The following is a 19,038-nucleotide window of genomic DNA, read 5'->3' as shown; positions in this document are numbered from 1 at the left end:
ACTACGACTCATTCATTGTTGATAAGCCTTGAGATGATTAAAAGCAGTTTGTCTTCGTTCATCCAATAGTTCAAGTTCCTGTAAGAGAGAGACCCTTTAGTCCTCATCACTAATAATGTTTTGCAAGGAGACTCGTAAAGAGGGTAGCTTGACCTCAATAGGCAAGATAGCTTCAGTGTCATAGACAAGTGAATAAGGTGTAGCTCCTGTAGGTGTGCGGACGCTTGTGCGATAAGCCCAAAGTGCGGGATTAAGTTGGATATGCCAATTGCGGCCAACATCGTCGACTGTCTTTTTTAGGATTTTAAGGATTGTTTTATTAGACGCCTCAGCTTGACCGTTACCTTGGGGGTAATAAGGTGTGGAGAAACAATGAGTAATATGGAAGTGATCACAGAGTTCATGAACATCCTAATTTTTGAAGGGACGCCCATTGTCGGTGATGATGGAAATAGGAATGCCATATCGACAAATGATGTAGTTGAGAATGAATGTAGTAATCTGTTTCCCAGTGACTTGTGTGAGAGGCACGACTTCGATCCATTTTATGAAATACTCTGTGGTGGTGATGATGAATTTGTGGCCATTGGAAGAAGGAGGGTGAATCTTGCCTATGAGATCGAGTCCCCATTGGCAAAAGAGCCAAGGAGTCGGAATTAGTTGAAGTTCTTGCACTGGCACATGAATGAGGTCTCCATGAAGTTGACATTGCTTACATTTCTTGACAAACTGATATGAGTCTTTTTCCATATTGGACCAATAATATCCAGTCCTGATGAGTTTCTTGGCTAAGGTGGGACCACTAGAATGTGGACCACATATCCCTTCATGAACTTTGTGTAATGCAATCTGAGCTTCGTCCCTTTCTAAACATCTAAGAAGAGTGCCATCTAGACCTCGATGATATAGGATATCGGCTAAAATGACGTATCAAGACGATTGGCGAATGAAAGTGCGACGTTGGTTATTAGATAAGTCAGGAGAAAGGGTATTGTTACGAAGGTATGTGAAAATGGAACCATATATCAGGGAATCAAGACCGATGACACATATCATCTCAGTAGGAGTGATCTCATACGAGGGAACCAAAAGGTTATCCATCAAGAACTCATAGCGGGTTTCATTCTGTGGTAGATCGATTAGTGAAGCAATTGTAGCCATGACATCTGCAACTTGATTCTGCTCTCTTGGTATCTGTTCAAAGTCTAACTTTGTGAAATGTTTTTTCAGGTCATCCACCATTCTTTTGTAAGGCATTAATTTCTCATCCTTTGTTTGGTAGTCATCAGTTTCTTGATGAATTACAAGTTGAGAGTCCCCAAAAACATTAAGTTCCTGGATCTTCCATTGAACTACGATCCGTAATCCAGTTGTTAATGCCTTGTATTCTGCTATGTTATTAGTGCAGGGAAATGATAATTGATATGATTTGGTATGGAATCCCCTTGATGAGTTATGAAGAGGATGCCAGCTCTTGCCCCATGCTGTGTGTATGAGCCATAAAAGTATAGCTACCAAGGCTTTGTGTGCGACACTGTTAAGATGGATTCATCTGAAAATTCTGAAGTTAGAGGAACATCATCTATCATAGGAGTATCTGCTAACTGATCTCCAATAGCTTTTCCTTTTATTGCTTTTCTATCCACATATTCAATGTCGAATTCACTCAGGAGCATCACCCATTTGGCTATTCGACCAGTAAGCGTTGCTTTATTGAGGAGGTATTTCAATGGATCGATCCTTGCAACCAACTCAGTTTTATGAGTTAGCATGTAATGTCGTAATTTTTGTGAAGCAAAGACCACAGCGAGACATGCACGCTCAATTGGTGTGTAGTTTAGCTCATATCCCACCAATGTGCAACTGATGTAGTAGACTGCCTTTTCTTTGCCCTCAGCAACCTGTTGTGCTAAGAGTGCCCCCAATGTTGTTGAAGTAGCAGATACGTATAGTAGTAGAGGTTGATCTGGAACTGGTGGCATCAAAACTGGTGGATTTAGAAGATAGTCTTTGAGTATCTGGAAAGCTTGTTGACAGTTATCATCCCCTTTGAATTTGATGTTTTTATGTAACAAGTGTTGAAAATGATTACATTTATCTACAAGTTGTGCTATGTATCTTCGTATGGACTGGAGTCTCCCTTGTAAAGATCGAAGTTGACTGATATTTCTTGGTGGTTGCATTTCTAGGATGGCCTTGCCTTTTGCTGGATCAGCTTTGATTCCTCTTTTTGAGACAATGAATCCCAAGAGCTTCTCAGAGGTTACTCGAAAGACACATTTCTTGGGGTTCAACCTTACTTTGTATTTTTCCAACCAATCAAAAATGACTGAAAGTATGTCCAAATGTGTATCTCTGTCTATTGATTTTCCCAAGAGGTCATCAACATAATCTTCCACAGTAATGTGCATGAGATCATGAAAGATAGTAGTCATGGCTCTTTGATATGCAGCGCCTGCATTCTTTAGCCCAAAGGGCATGAAATTCTAGCAGAAAGTTCCCCAAGGACAAGTGAATGATGTTTTGTGCTGATCCTCATATACGATTTTTATTTGATTATAACCCAAGAATCCATCCATCAAAGATAACATCGCATGACCTACTATGAGATGTACAATCAAGTCAATATTTGGTAATGGAAAGTCATCCTTAGGAAAATCTTTGTTGATGTCTCTAAAATTTGTACATATTTTGATGCTACGATCTGGTTTATTGACAGGCACTACGTTGGAGATCCATTCAGGATAATCAATTGGGCGTATGAATCCGACATCCAATAATTTTTCAAGCTCTTCTTTGACTAATAATGCCACTTGTGGATGCATCTTTCTTAATTTCTGTTTCACTGGTTTTGCTCCCGGTTTAACCATCAAATGATGCATTACCAAATCCGGATCCAATCCACGCATATCAGTGTATGACCATGCAAAATTGATTTGTTGCTCCATGAAGAAACTTATGAACTTTGATCGTTCTATCTCTATTAGGGATTGAGCCAGGAATATGTTATGTGGAATTTCTTATGTACCAATGTTTGTTTTGATGGTCTCTTCTACCAACATAGATGATTTTTCTTCATATGATGTTGGGAGAATGTCGAGCCTTCCATCATCGGGTGCCTTAGAGAGGTTTTCACCCTCATATACGTCATTTCTTTTTACTTTTTTGGGGTCAGACAACGCCACAATGTGGTTTTCACCATAAGACCCTTGATTTATTTTTATTTTTATGTTTTTGCGACTGGAAGGCCCAACACCCTCACCAAAATATGCCACGCTATTGAGTTCTATAGTGTATCCTGCCTTATGGTCCCTAGGGGGAAGATCATCTTGTATGCCTAGATAGTCAATAAAGGCTTCATCATTTTGGAATGTGTCAAACTATGTCGGTCCTTCATGGTCCCAGTCAATAAGTTGGTGGTGAACAAGGGGAAGGCCTTTGATGTCTTAGAAGTGAGTGGGGCTAAGGGTGAAGATGCAATTATATTAAGGTATATCGAGGTAATTACCGAGGTCATTATTGGCACTCTCCTCATCTGTCTCGATCGTGAATGAGTCCAAATTGTCATTACTAGTAGCGCATTCCGAGATAGGTGTCCTCATTCTATGTGATTTCGACGTAGAACCTAGAGGTAAGGACTGTGTGGGATCCTCAGGGTTTGTTTCTTGGCCAACTTTGAATTTTCTGTAAAATTCCTCTTCTTTTGTGGGTTCACCTAGTTCTCTTAATGTCTTGGTGAGTTCATAGTCACTGGAGGATTTATCTGAATCCCATTCCCATTCATTGGAGTTTGTGGAATAGCGATTCTCTTGTTGAATTTTGGCAACTTTGATTTGTAATGCTTCTTCTGTCTTTCAAATGTTTTCCTTGGGAGACATGAAACCAAGTCCTTTCGAGCATTCCTTTTTGAATGTCAATTCAGGTTGTAAAGGTTCAATGATGCCTTCCTTTCTTAAGCCAAGAGGACTTTTGCCATCATACCTAAATTTTTGTAGGATCTTGAACCCTTTGCCATATTTTTCACCTGGTATGTTGATGTGATCTTGTGTATCATTTTCAGGGTCTTTGTAAAGCATTTTGTATAATTCTTCTTCTTCCACTTCACCCCAATTTTGGAAGATAGTAGGATCCCATTTCAATGTAATGATGGATATCTGTTTAGAAGGATATGGTAATCCATATTCTTTTGGTGAACTCATAACTTATTGTATGCACATGGTTTGATTCAAAGTGTATTCACCCATGCCCTTGTCCTGAAATTTCCCTTTAAGCTCACCTTGTTTTGATGTCGAAGGTTTTAATGATTCCGGATCAATGTATGCAGAAGAAGGGATAGCTTCCCTATTACTTGAAATGATCATCTCAGTTTTTGGTCTCAAGTTATTACAATATATGAATGGATTAGGATCACCATTAATTGTTATTTCAACTCTATTGTGAGGAAACTTAATGCATTGCTGATATGTAGATGGGACTGCCCTCATTTCATGAATCCAAGGACGTCCCAGTAATATATTGTATGTGAGATCCAGGTCTAGGACTTGACAAACCACATCCTTTGTAACTGGCCCAACTCTGAGAGGTAAGGTAACTATGCCTTTGGATGAACGCTCTTCATCATCATATGCTTTGATGGTAATTTTGTTTGTAGAATTCACAGCTTTATCTGAATATCCCAATTGTTCAATAGTGCTCAATGTGCAAATGTTTAGACCTGCTCCTCCATCTATCAGGACTCATTTTATTTGATGTTTGTGTATGAAGGCTTCGATGTGTAAAGGTGCATTATGTGGCTGGCTTACGGAGGTGTCATCGGCTCTGTGAATGTAAGAGAGTGTGGAATGGAAAGATATCCCACCATGGCTTGAAACTAGTCCATGTTCAGATCAGTGGGGATGGAAGTGTCTCTTAAGATTTTGTCAAGAATAGCTTTATGTGCAGGGGATATGCATAAGAGCTCAAGGATTGAGATAAGTGCGTGTGTCTTCCCTAATTGTTCTACAATGTCACACTCAAGCTTGGTTGATGACAAAGCGGTGTTTTTAGCTGGAGCACCTTGCAAAGTGAATTTACCTCGACGAGTTGTAACATTACATTCAGAGGTAGGTTCAGAAGAAGATCCAATGCCTTTTAGGAGAATCTTGGGTCTTTGGGTAGAATTCTCAGGTGTTTTATCCTTGATGATAATGGTAGAGACATAATTATCCATTGAAATGTGATTGATAGTTGAATCATAGTTATAAGATGCTCTGGTATAGTTGGTTTGGTAATCTGTGGCTTTAGATTTTCCCTTGTCATGTTTTGGGAATGGTTCCTTAAACATTTCATGTTCCTGATTGGATGAGTGTCCTTCAATCCAAGTGTCACCTCTATCAATGAGATCTTGTATGATGTTCTTCTATTGATGACAATTTTCTGTTTTATGTCCTTTGCTTTTATGAAATTCACAATACTCATCATCATTCCACCAATTTGGTTTAACCTTTGGCTCATATGGAGGCAAATCTGGAATTGTGATTATCTTGTTTGCCACTAGCTTCTTGAAAACTGACTCTAGTGGTTCTCCCAATGGAGTGTACTTCCTTTGTGATTTTGAAGTTGTTTGAGTATTCACTTGATTGTTTGTAGAGCTTGATCCCGAAAAAATAATTTTGGGTCACACTGTATTGGCATCCCCAACACCATCATTGATTGTGTTCCTGTTTTTGTTCCAAAATCTTGGCTTGTCTTTTCCTTTATAGTCCTCTTTGTTTTCTTTGAATATCTTAATTACTCCTTGCTCAATTAGGACCTTCTCTATTTCTAAGCCTTTTTCAATGACGTCCTTGAAGGTGGAAAAACAAGCTTTTCTCAAGTCATAACCAATGTCTTTGTTAACATTCTGAGTGAACATCTCTACAATTTGTTTTTGTGGAATTTCACAAGAGCATCTGCTAGCTAGATTTCTCCATCTTTCTAAAAATGATGAAAAAGATTCTCCATCCTTTTTCTTGGTGTTGCACAAAGTGGTGACTGATGTGTCTGTCTCTATGTTGTATGAGAAATGTTGGATAAAAGCCTCTGCTAAATCCCCCCATGACTTAATTCCAGGTGGGAGTTGGGAGAACCGTTCCATAGCTTGATCACCTAAGCTTTGTGGGAATAATCTCATCAAATATGTCTCTTCTGTTGCTACCTCAATGCAAGATGTGAAAAATTGTCTTATGTGTGCCTTAGGTTCCCCTTTTCCTTTGTACTTATCAAACTTAGGTGTCATAAAGTGTGTAGGAAATAGAGGCAATGGAATGCTTTTGTCAAATGGATAGGGACATATGCCTCTCATTGTGTAAGTTGGCTTCGGTGTATTTATGTCCTCCATTTTCTTTTGTAAGTCCTTGATTTGCTGTTCCAAATTATTCTTAGGTGGAGACCGACTTCTTGGACCATAGCCCATGCTTGAACCACTGAGTGGAGGAGCATGTTGCATATATGGATGATATTGATCATACACATGTTCATATGGAGGAGGTCTATAATGATGCTGTGTGTATGGACCACCTGGTATAGAGTCATGATGAGGAATGAAATATCTGCTTTGTCCATGTATACCATACTCTATAGGAATTTCATGAGTTTTTTCTATTGTGTTGTCCCCAAATTTGACGCAGGGTTTCCTTGTGTCCAAATTTTGATCATGCCTTTGGATATCCAATTGCTTTGGTGGTAGGTCTTTAGCATTAGCATGTGATTGAGTATATTTTTCTGCATAAGACCTCCATAATGGTTTGCGAAGGTGAGTATCATATGCTTGACCATGTGTGTATGGGACCTCAGGTTTTTGAAACAAAGATGATGGTGATTCATACACAAGATGTGGTCCTCTATTGCCTCCACTATTAGGCCTTCTTTGATCCATGTTGGAGTGAGGTTGTTGCAAAGGTCGATTTTCCATTATTTGAGACATGTCAAAATCATGAGGGATCTTGGCTCCACTTTGTGCCATCACTTGTAAGAAATATTGTTTATCTCTCCCCATTATTTCCTCAACCAATCGATTAAAACGGGGATCCATAATGGAGTCTTCCACTTCTGTTGAATGTATTGAAATGTTGTCCATAGGTAATGTGGTATGATCGGAATTGAAAAAGACATCATTTTCATACTCATAGGCACTCATGTTTGCGGACTCTTGAGCCTCTTTAGTTTCTCTTCTAGATTTTTGGGAATGGGTTTCAACCATGAACTAGGTATTGACCGAGATGTGTAAGACTAGATGAAAATGGAAAAGAGTATGGAAGACCAAGAGTTTGATGGAATTTAAATGAATCTGAGGTTGACTTGCAATGTCCAAAGTATAAGACCAAGTATGTATGTGGTAGAGTAGGTGTGACTTCCAAAGAGATGATAGTTTCTCTTGATGAGGTAAGTTGACCTTGACTCTAAGTAAGACCAAATGAGACCCAAAGGTGATAGACCTTGATGAGGAACCACTTAGAAAAATGTTGTTGTATGTAGTGTGTTGACAAAGTATGATGAGGACAAGCAAGTGACCTTTTGACTCAAGTTTAGACAAATGTGAATGTAATGTAAGGTGTAAAGTAATGGCCGACTTTGGGAGACCCAAAAACAGGTTGAATGCTAGATGAAAACCCGGAGAGATAACCTAGGAAGCTCAATAAGTCTGAAATTGTCTGTTCTTGTTTACTGGGGTGTAAAAGTTTTTCAAATCTGAACATAGACATGCCTGTATACTTCACATACGCGCTTAAATGACACAGACATGATTCTGTCTGACACAAACGTGTTTCTGAGATGTTGTAAGTACAATTTTGCTCAAAGAACACAGACGCATTTCTGCCCTTCACAGATGTGGTTAGATGACATAGACGCGGTTCTGTCAGACACAGACGCGTTTATGAAAACTTTGTGCAATTTTTCTAATCTGTGAAGTGACTTGTTGTGACCAAATCTGAATGTTTGACTATTTTCCGTGACAAGAGGACACAATGTTGATGAGGACTCAATGTTTGCAAGTGTTTAGACTCAGAATGACTCAAAGAAAAGTGTGTTGTTTGATGTAAAATTGTTTTGCATACACTTGAAGACATAAAAGACACAATGTTTTAATGTTTGGTCTTTAATGTTTGCTTGTTCAAAATAAGATAAGCACAATTCTTATGGCTAGCTAGGACAATAGTTGTTGATCCCACATGGGGTTTCCCCCAAGGCTACCCTCTTCAGAGTGGATACTTAAATGATTGACCCCATTGGCTCCACCCTCGGCACTCACTTCTTGGGGCAGCCAAGCATCAGTCCCCATGAAAACTCCCCGTGGTGAACTTTGTATCTCTACTAAGATCCATATGTGTGTGGGTCGCTCCAGAGGTCCAACCTCCTGCCCCAACAACTAGAAGGATTTTGGCTTCTAAAACAAAAAGGTGCTAGTAAGGGCATCAAATCATGTGGCCATACATGCGGTACTTTCAACTCTGTAAATACAGAAGGCTCCCAGTTGGTAAGGGTTATGCCCTACAACTGATCAAATAAATTTGATCAAACGGGTTTATGGGGAGACATAGTGTCGGTATGAACTAATCAACACACGTTATCCATAGTTTTCACCATGAATACAATTGTTTATAGTGGTTTGGAAGAGGTGGGTTTTCCTCCCTACCACTTGGGTCATCCTCTCCTCACTGGTTGTCCTAATGACCACACAGGGAGATAGGCCCTCTAAAGATTAAACAAAAAGAGCCTATTGCCCAAGACACAAAAGACACTAGTTCAATTTTAGTGCACCAATTGAAGTGTTTGCTAGTCTATGAAAACAAGACACACAATAAAGGTCAACAATCCTTGCTAAGGTCCTGCAACAAAGATCTATTAGTAGTTTGGATTATTTCAAATGATCACCCCTTCCTGCAAGCACACAAGTTAGGTAAATTTTAAATCCATAAGACTTTGTGAAATAGGTGCCTTCGACAAAATGATTTTGCTTTCAAGACAAGCTGCACCAATTTCGTTAGATCTGAAATCCAAATGACGAAAAACTGAATCAAAGAAGCCAAAATGCAACAACTGAACACAAACGCGGTTATAATTAACACAAACGCTATATAAATATGCAAACGCGATTACATCTAACACACACATGACTCCCGAACACATACGCGGTTCCTGAACACAGACGTGTCTGGAAACCTCACAGATGCGAATAGGGAACACAAACACGTTTCCTGGAATCTACAAAAAAAATAAAAAATGTCGAAGGCGCAAACGCGATTCCAGATGTCACAGATGCGCCAGAAAATCAAAAACGCGATTTGAAGGTACTCAGAAGCGAAAATGTCGAAATGTTGTCGGAAATGTTAGATCTACAACTTCAAAAACACAAAATCTGCAACAAAAGATGTTAAATGCAAAAGGGACAAGAGTTCCACCGGGCGTGCCAAAATGTATACGGTGAAAAGTGGAAACAACAATAATATTGAGAGACTAAACGAATTCAACCACAAAACCCTAGCCTAACAACAACAAAGATCCACCATAACATGTGAAGATTACCTAAGACAATGCAAATCAAATGAAATCACAAAGATTATACCATCACATGTCCAATAGGGTTTGATTCTCCATTCTTCCTATCTCCATTGATCTTGCTTGATATATTTGCTCTCAGATTTTACGTGCACAAGAGCTCAACAAAGAACGAAAATGTGGTTGCAAGTAGGATTGCATATGAAAGATTGAATGCTAGGATGCTTGATTAGAATGTATATGTCCAGGGGGTTGATAATGAACGAAGCATCTCCTTATATAGAAGACACTATAAGAAATGGAGGGATAAGATTGAGAGTGTAAAAGATAAATGGTCGGCTATGATTAGAGGGTAGGTAGAGAAAATAAGAAAATAATGAGAGGGTAGGTAGTGTATGAATTAAGAGATGAATGACGTGTCATAAGTGGAAAATATTATTGAATTAATTAAATAAATAAAGATTTAATTAATTAATAGAAGAAGTGGGATCAATTAAATAAATAAGATATTTATTTAATTTAGGAAAAAGGATAATTTAAATAAATAAATGTATTTATTTAAATGAGAAATAAGGCTAGAAGAGGATAAATGAATTAATTAAATAAATAAAGATTTATTTAATTAATAGAAGAATTAGGCTAAAATAATTTATTTATTTAATTAGACTAGACAATTTTAGGTGTCCACATGACCCGTTAAGACACAATATGATTCCTAACGACACCTAAGGGGTCATAGGACACCATATGATCCCTCAGGAGACCATACGACCCATAACAACACCATATTGTGTCCTAAGGGGTCATAGGACACCATATGATCCCTTAGGACACCATAGGACCCATAATGCAACCATATTGTGTCCTAAGGGGTCATATGGTATCCTAAGTGGTCATAGGACACCATATGACCCCTTAGGACACCATACAACCCATAACGACACCATATGGTCTCTTAATGGGTCATAAGACACCATATGACCCCTTAGGTATCGTTAGGGGTCATATTGTGTCCTAAAGGGGTCATATGGTGTCCTATGAGACCCCTTAGGACACCATATGACCCCTTAGTACATGATATGGTGTCAGTATGGTTCGTATGGTTTCCTAACGGTTCATATAGTGTCCTATGACCCCTTAGGACACCATATTCTCCCCCTCCCTCCATATCTCACCCTCCATCCTTACCTCATATGGTTTAGCATATCAGGTTATAGGGTCTATGGTTATTGTATAGGGTCAAGGATTTAGCATATTGGGTCATACGATCTAGGGTATTTGTTATAGGTTTTAAATAGTTTAATTTTTATGGTTGTGGCTATCAAACTATAGGATATAGAGTATAGATTATAGGGTATAGAGTAGAGATTTATCAAATTTTAAAAAAATTCAATCGAAGTCATTTTATGCAAGGTTATTTTATACATTTCATCAACTCTCCACCACCTTTTTTTTCATTTGGCAACGTCGAAGAGGAAGAACATAGTATTTTTTATCAAATTTGAATAATTGAGGTAATATTTTCTTGTTTTTAAAATTCAAATACTTATTAAGTGTTATTTTGTTTAAATGTTAGAATAAAAATGTTTTGTCAAAATTGATTATAATCCTATTAGATTTACATTAGATTTAACAATGCATTTGAAGGAAGTTGCATAAGAAAATTATTTGTTTAGTGGTTTAAAAATAAATTTGCAATTTCATACATCCTTTTTAAGATCTTATGAAATAATTTAAAAAAGGAATACATGAAATAATTTCAATTTCATATATCGATTTTAACATATGCATAATTAGGACAGTCCTAGATGCATTAGGACTGTCCTAACATAATTAGGACAGTCATAGATGCATTAGGACTACCCCTTACGCTTCTTGAAATCTCTTTATGAATTAACTTTATTCTATTTTATGTTCATGTACATGTAGAAATCATCATAATGCCAAGGAAACGACCAAAAAATGGAACACCAGAAGAGCGTGAAGCTAAGAATGCAAAAAAAAGAGAAGGAATGAAACAACTTCGTGAAGAAAGGAAATTGCATACCATAGAAGAAGAGGTGCCAATTGAAGAGGAACATGAAATATATATCCAATCTAAGAGAGAGACAGAATTGGCCACACAAAGGCAACAGATGCAAAACCTTCATGCAATGAGACAATTGAATCCCGAGGTTGAGAGCATGTCTACCACAATTCAAGTTGAAGGCACTCCATCTCTTACATCTCAAGTTGAAGGCACACCGTTGGCATCTAGAACATATCATATTGAATGCACTCCCTCTATGACATTTGATGTTGCGAGTACTTCACAATTGACATCAATTATTGGAGCTACACCATCTTGTACACCTCAATTTCAAGGTATGTCATCATTTTCATCTAAGGTTGAAGGTATGCCACCTATCCCTAATGTTGTTGACATTCCTAATCTTGAGGTAACTCAAAGTTTGAGAAAACCTCCTAGAGTTTTGCATAGAAAGCCTAAGTATTTGATTGATATTGATGCTAATGTTTTGAAACCAATGGTTGACAAGATTCTGAAGCGTACTTGTCAAAGACATGCTAACCGGATATGGAAAATATTTTTTGAGCCTTTAAATGAGACGAGAAGATGCCAACTATTTGTTGAAATGATGAGAAATTTGAAATTTAGGCCCATAATGAAGATTCTTGGGCTAATAACATCGATTGAATCAAGCGATAAATCTATTGTGAAGAATCTGATGAATGCATATGGTACTGTTGGTTCTAACTCACGCACAAAAGATAGTAATGCCACACGACGTGCCATTACATCAACAATTGTAAGCACTCAAACTAAGAAAGCTCGCCTTTTTAGAAAGACAAGTAAACAATTGAAGATAAGTAGACAAACTCTAATGAGAGCTATGGGAAGACGAAAAAGAGTGGAGGATCCATATAACAATGAGTTATGGGCATTTTTCGGTAGATTACCACGAAAAGATAAAGCAATTGTTGAAGCCTTGAGATCCCTAATTGAAGATTTTTGGAAGAATAACACAAGGGTCTCTCCAAATCAAAGAGATGTTGTAAGAAGGAGGATTGGTAGTAAAATCCATGATCCACATCCGAAACATTTTTGGATATGACTCAAACACAATTTTTTGCCAAGTTTCAACGTATGTATCCTCAAATTAAAATTAGTCAAAGATTCTTTGAAATGGTAAAGCCTTTTTATGTCAAAATAAATCACATAGGCACAACTTGTTGTTGTAGAGTACATATCGAATTTTATGACCATTATGTTATTTATCAACACATGTATAGATTTGAAGGATAAGGTTAAATTGCTGGAAGATGGGAAGGAAGCGATGAAAAATCTTATGGGCGTTATCCCGAGTTTCCTTTCTGATGTCATTAAAAACCTGCAGGATATCACTAAGGTCTTTGATCAAACTTGTTCTCCAAATCAGGTTGTGAAACTTGACTTGGATGAAGAGACCATCCAGACTGGTAGCGATGATGCTACTCTGGTGGGTGGCACTGCGAAGAGGACTAGGGCTAGTGTCAAGAAAGTTGTGGCTGCTTCTGCAAAGGATCTCCCTAATCTCAGGGATAACATCAAAGAGCTGCATGAAATTAGCAACACTTTGGCAAAAGCTCTGGAAAAAATCAACTAGTTTCTCTTTTGGACTCTGGATGGCCTGTTGGCTTTGTGGGGTTATTCTGGTTTTCTTTTGTTTTCTGCTGGTTTTTTGTTGGTCTGTTCTTTTATGTTTCTCATCGCTTTGCTATTTAAGTTCTACTTGTAAAGGGTTTCGGGGCCCCTTCAAAACCTACTTTTTCCTTAATCAAAAACACATGTATAGATTTGCATGCTAACAATGTTTTGCAGGAATGCAACATAAATAGTCCATTGACATCTTCAAGGGAATTCATATCTAGCATCTTATGTGAAAGAGTAGATGGTCAAGTATATTACAATAAGTGTTGCTTGGATGGCACATGTGTTCATTGTGGTGGATTGCGACATTTACAAATTTGTCAATGCATGGATATTTGACAAGAAATTCATAATGAATTAGTGGAATTTGGAAAATATAAGACAATGGCCTACATTCTAAAATATGGAAAAGAAGCAAAAAAGTGTGAATTGGCTAGTGAGAAGATTCCAGTGTATCAGTTTATGGGCATCTTTCATGAGAATATAGTGTATGAGTATGCAAGGCATAACCATCAAGCTCGTTGGTTGGACTCACAATTTAAGTTATGCAAGGAAACATTTCCACTTCATTCAATCATTTCAATTGTTGATTTTGCAAAAAACTACACACTACAACCACAGAACGAGGTGCAATCGCAATATTACAACTCCGCAATCGCAACATTACAACTCCACACAAGTTGCTATATTTGTGCATATAGCATTCATTCATGCACATGATAGTATGGAAGAAGATTGGAAGACATTGAGGGAGTACCATTTTTACATCAGTGATGATCGCTCACACTCTACAGAGTTTGTGCAAGGTTGTTTCAGATATTCTACGATGATTTGGCTAGTCGAGGCATATCATTCCGTCAACATATCATGTGGTCAGATAATTGTGCATCGCAATTTAAGAACTCTTGAATGTTTTATTGGTTGAGTAGGATGCATAAGTTGACTGCTATTCAACATATGTGGAATTTCTCTGAGGCTAGGCATGGAAAAGGGGAGCATGATGGTGCAGGAGCATGTATTAAAAGAGCTTTAGCACAAGAAGAGTTAAAGTACAAGGGTAATGCAAACTTGAAAGATGCAAAATCAATTGTTCAGTGGTGCAATCGTACAATTGGTCCAGGTAATCAAGGAAAGTCTTCAGTTCGCTGATTTTTTTCGTTGGAAGATGATACTAACATTGCAAAATTCAAATATTGTTGTACATTGACATGATCGAGTGAGCTACACTCTTTCAAAATCTCTAATGCAGGTTCATGGACTATCCATACGTGATGGATGGCATGTTATTGCTCTTCATTTAGAGATGGTGCCTATAATGAGTGTGAGTCAAAGGAGTGGGTGGACGAATGGTGTATGAGGCCTCTAATCCCACTTGAGACATATCAACCTCCGAGTGCACTACAACTAACACATATGGAAGCATCAATTGACTTTGACCATGTGTCAAATTTAGTACAACCAGGTAATCCACATGCAATTTTTTATACTTTAATATTTTACGTTAGTTGTTTCCTAAATTCTTCTCACTTTATCATTGCAGGGCATGTTTATGCAGTTATTGCAGCTGAAGACATTGAAGAAGGAACATATTATTACCTGTGTCAATGTGTGAATGCAAAAAAGAAATTGGATGGCCTTGTTGTAGATGGAGAAAATATTGAGTACCCACGGGATCAGTAGTTGTTACTGGTACATGTCTTAGAAGGTACCCAGTGAAGAAGTCTAACTTGTGGTTGTTTGAGGACTTTGAGACGCATAGGAAGATTCTTCATTATTCTAACCTTGTTGTAGCTTCAAATGTTCATTTGATAAAATATGGGGGTAGACCACTAAACAAAGAACCTATGAAAGGTGCGTGAGTTTGACCATGAGGCCATACTAGACATGATAAAGAATAGAGCAGATCTAGATGGTTCATTGGATTAAATGTAAATGTAAAAAATTGTAATATCAATCATATTTGAATATATGTACACGACTTGTATTTTTGACTACTCGAGGCATTGTAATATAAAAAAATTGTGTTTTTATCTTTTTTTGTGTGATTTTATGTAAATAATGTCATTTTGGACCATTAGAGATCACATGGGATCATTTCATGAAGTTTTAGGCTAATATGGTAAAAGATGTAAAAATTGCTCATTTGTTGTCAATCACTCAAAGTGTGAAAAATTGTCAAAATTCAGCATCGTTTTTCTCGATGTTAGTGACACGTAAGAATGATATGTCTAATCCTACAGGGTCATGTTATGGAACTCTAAAAATTCTCTCACAGTTTAGGTAGACTCGGATCAAATTGCTCGTGGCGACAATTTCTTGGTTGCAACAAAAAGCGTCACATGAGTTCAGTGAAAAGTTGCACAATGCCCCATCTTTCAATCTGCTTGTCGCGGCACCAAACCATTAGCTTGTACATGTTTGAGTGGCCAATTTTACGTTAGTAATGCCTTCATTCCTCTATCAAACTCACTCGATGGTTGCGGGCCACACCCTAGCAGCGAAATCGCTTAAGTGCTCAAGTTGCTCAAAGTTGTCAATATTCGGCATCATGTTTATCGACGCTCATTAATCATAAGAATGAGTTGTCTAATCCTATAGGGTCATGTAATGGCACTCTAAAAAATCCTCTCTCGGTTTTGGTAGACTCAAGTCCAATTGCTCGTGGTGGCACTTTCTTGGTTGTGACAAAAAGCGTCAAATGAGTTCAATGAAAAGTTGCACAATGCCCCATCTTTCAATCCGCTCGTCATGGCACCAAATCATCAGCTTGTATGCATCAGGGTGTCTAAGTTTACATTAGGAATGCCTTCATTTTTCTCTCCAACTTGCCTGATCGTTGCGGGCCACACCTTAGCAGCGAAATCGCTTAAGTGCTCAAGTTGCTCAAAGTTGTCAATATTCGACATCATGTTTCTCAGCGCCCGTTAATCATAAGAATGAGACGTCTGATCCTATAGGGTCATTTTATGGTACTGTAAAAAATACTCTCTCGATTTTGGTAGAATCGGATCCAATTGCTCGTGGCGACACTTTCTCGATTGCGACAAAAAGCGTCAGATGAGTTCAATAAAAAGTTGCATAATGCCTTGTCTTTCAATTCGCTCATCGCAGCACTGAACCATTAGCTTGTATGCATCAGGGTGGCCTGGTTTATGCTAGGAATGCCTTCTTTTTTCTCTCCAATTCGCACGATCGTTGCGGGCCACACCCTAGCAGTGAAATCGCTTAAGTGCTCAAGTTGCTCAAAGTTGTCAATATTCGGCATCGCGTTTCTTGGCACCCATTAATCATAAGAATAAGCCGTCTAATCCTAGGTGGTCATGTTATGGCACTCCAAAAAAAACTCTCTCTGTTTTGGTAGACTCAGATCCAATTTCTCGTGGCGACACTTTCTCGGTTGCGACAAAAAACGTCAGATGAGTTCAATGAAAAGTTGCACAATGCCCAATCTTTCAATCCGCTCGTCGCGGCACTGAACCGTTAGCTCGTATAGATTGGGGTGGCCAGTTTTACTTGAGGAATTCCTTCATTTTTCTCTCCAACTTGCTTGATCATTGTGAGCCACACCCTTGCAGCGAAATTGCTTAAGTGCTCAAGTTGCTCATAGTTGTCAATATTCGGCATCGCGTTTCTCGGTGTTCGTTAATCATAAGAGAAAGCCGTCTGATCCTATGGGGTTGTGTTATGGCACTCTAAAAAGGCCTCTCTCGGTTTATCTAGACTCGGATCCAATTGCTCGTGGCGACACTTTCTCGGTTGTGACAAAAAGTGTCACATGAGTTCAATGAAAAGTTGCACAATGCCCCATCTTTCAATCCGCTCATCACGGCATGAAACCATCAAATCGTACGCATCGAGGTGGTCGGGTTTACGCTAGGAATGTCTTCATTTTTCTCTCTGAATCGTCTGATCGTTGCGGGCCACACCTTAGCAACAAAATTGCTTAAGTGCTCAAGTTGCTCGAAGTTGTCAATATTTGACATCGCGTTTCTCGGTGCCCATTAATCATAAGTATGAGCCATTTGATCCTACGAGGTTGTGTTATGGCACCATAAAAATCCCTCTCTTGGTTTAGGTAGACTCGGATTCAATTGCTCGTGGCGACACTTTCTCGATTGCGACAAAAAGCAATGAAAAGTTACACAATGCCTAATATTTAGATCCGCTCGTCGCGCCACGAAACCATCAACTCATACGCATCAAAGTGGCCGGGTTTACACTAGGAAAGCCTTCATTTTTCTCTCCAACTCATCTGATAGTTGCAGGCCACACCCTAGCAGCGAAATCGCTTAAATGCTCAAGTTGTTGAAAGTTGTCAATATTCGGCATCATGTTTCTCAGCGCCTGTTAATCATAAGAATGAGCTATCTGATCCTTCAGGGTTGTGTTATGGAACTCTAAAAAATCCTCTCTCGGTTTAGGTAAACTAGGATCCAATGTCTCATGGTGACACTTTCTCGGTTGTGACAAAAAACGTCAGATGAGTTCAATGAAAAGTTGTACAATGCCCCATCTTTCAATCTACTCGTCATGGTATCGAATCATCAGCTCGTACGCATCGGGGTGGCCATTTTTATGCTAGGAATTCCTTCGTTTTTCTCTCCAACTCGCCTGATCGTTGCGAGCCACACCCTAGCAGCGAAATCGCTTAAGTACTCAAGTTGCTCAAAGTTGTCAATATTCAGCATCGCGTTTCTTGACACCCGTTATTCATAAGAACTATCTGTTTGATCCTACGAGGTCATTTTATGGCACTCTAAAAAATCCTCTCTCGGTTTAGGTAGAATCGGATTCAATTGCTCGTGGCGACACTTTCTCGGTTGCAACAAAAAGTGTCACATGAGTTCAATAAAAAGTTGCACAATGCTCCATCTTTCAATCCGCTCGTCGCGGCACTGAACCGTCAGCTTGTATGTATTGGGGTGGTCAGGTTTACGCTAGGAATTCCTTCATTTTTTCTCTCCAACTCGTCTGATCATTGTGGGCCACACCCTAGTAGCGAAATCGCTTAAGTGCTCAAGTTGCTCAAAGTTGTCAATATTCGGCATCTCGTTTCTTGGTGCTTGTTAATCATAAGAATGAGTTGTCTGATCCTATGGGGTCGTGTTATGGCACTCTAAAAAATCCTCTCTCAATTTAGGTAGACTCAGATCCAATTGCTCATGGCAACACTTTCTCGGTTGCGACAAAAAGCATCAGATGAGTTCAATGAAAAGTTGCACAATGCCCCATCTTTCATTCCGCTCATCACGGCACCGAACCGTCAGCTTGTACTCATCAGGGTGGCCAAGTTTACACTAGGAATACCTTTGTTTTGTTCTCCAACTCGTCTGATCGTTGCAAGCCACACCCTACCAACGAAATCGCTTAATCGCTTAAGTGCATGCATTAGATGAATATAAGTGTATGGGCTATGCCTTTTTTTTAGAATGGGTATTGGTACAATGGTGTCTTACATTGTCTAATTTTGGTTCTTTCCATGTTTCCTTTATATAGTCTTATTTCTACTATAACTATTGAATTTGTGTTGATCTCCATAAGCTTGCATCTTGGATTACAAACACATATTTAGGTTCAAAGCTTAAGTAATAATAAACTTTGTACAATTCTTCATTTAATCATTTGTATTGTAATTATGGATAACCATGATAAATGATTTGTATTAACCAAAAAGCTACAAATCCATGCAACATTGTATACCGTTAAAACTATCAAATATATCCAATACAGACAAATAGGCTTCCCGAAAATATGTTCAAAATTGTTATAAAGGCATACAACATGATATCCAATAAAGTCAAATAGGAGCTTTCCAAAAGCCATATGGACATAAT

Source organism: Cryptomeria japonica, chromosome 10, assembly GCF_030272615.1.
Source record: "Cryptomeria japonica chromosome 10, Sugi_1.0, whole genome shotgun sequence".
NCBI lineage: Eukaryota > Viridiplantae > Streptophyta > Pinopsida > Cupressales > Cupressaceae > Cryptomeria > Cryptomeria japonica.
Note: the sequence above shows the minus strand (reverse complement) of the source record.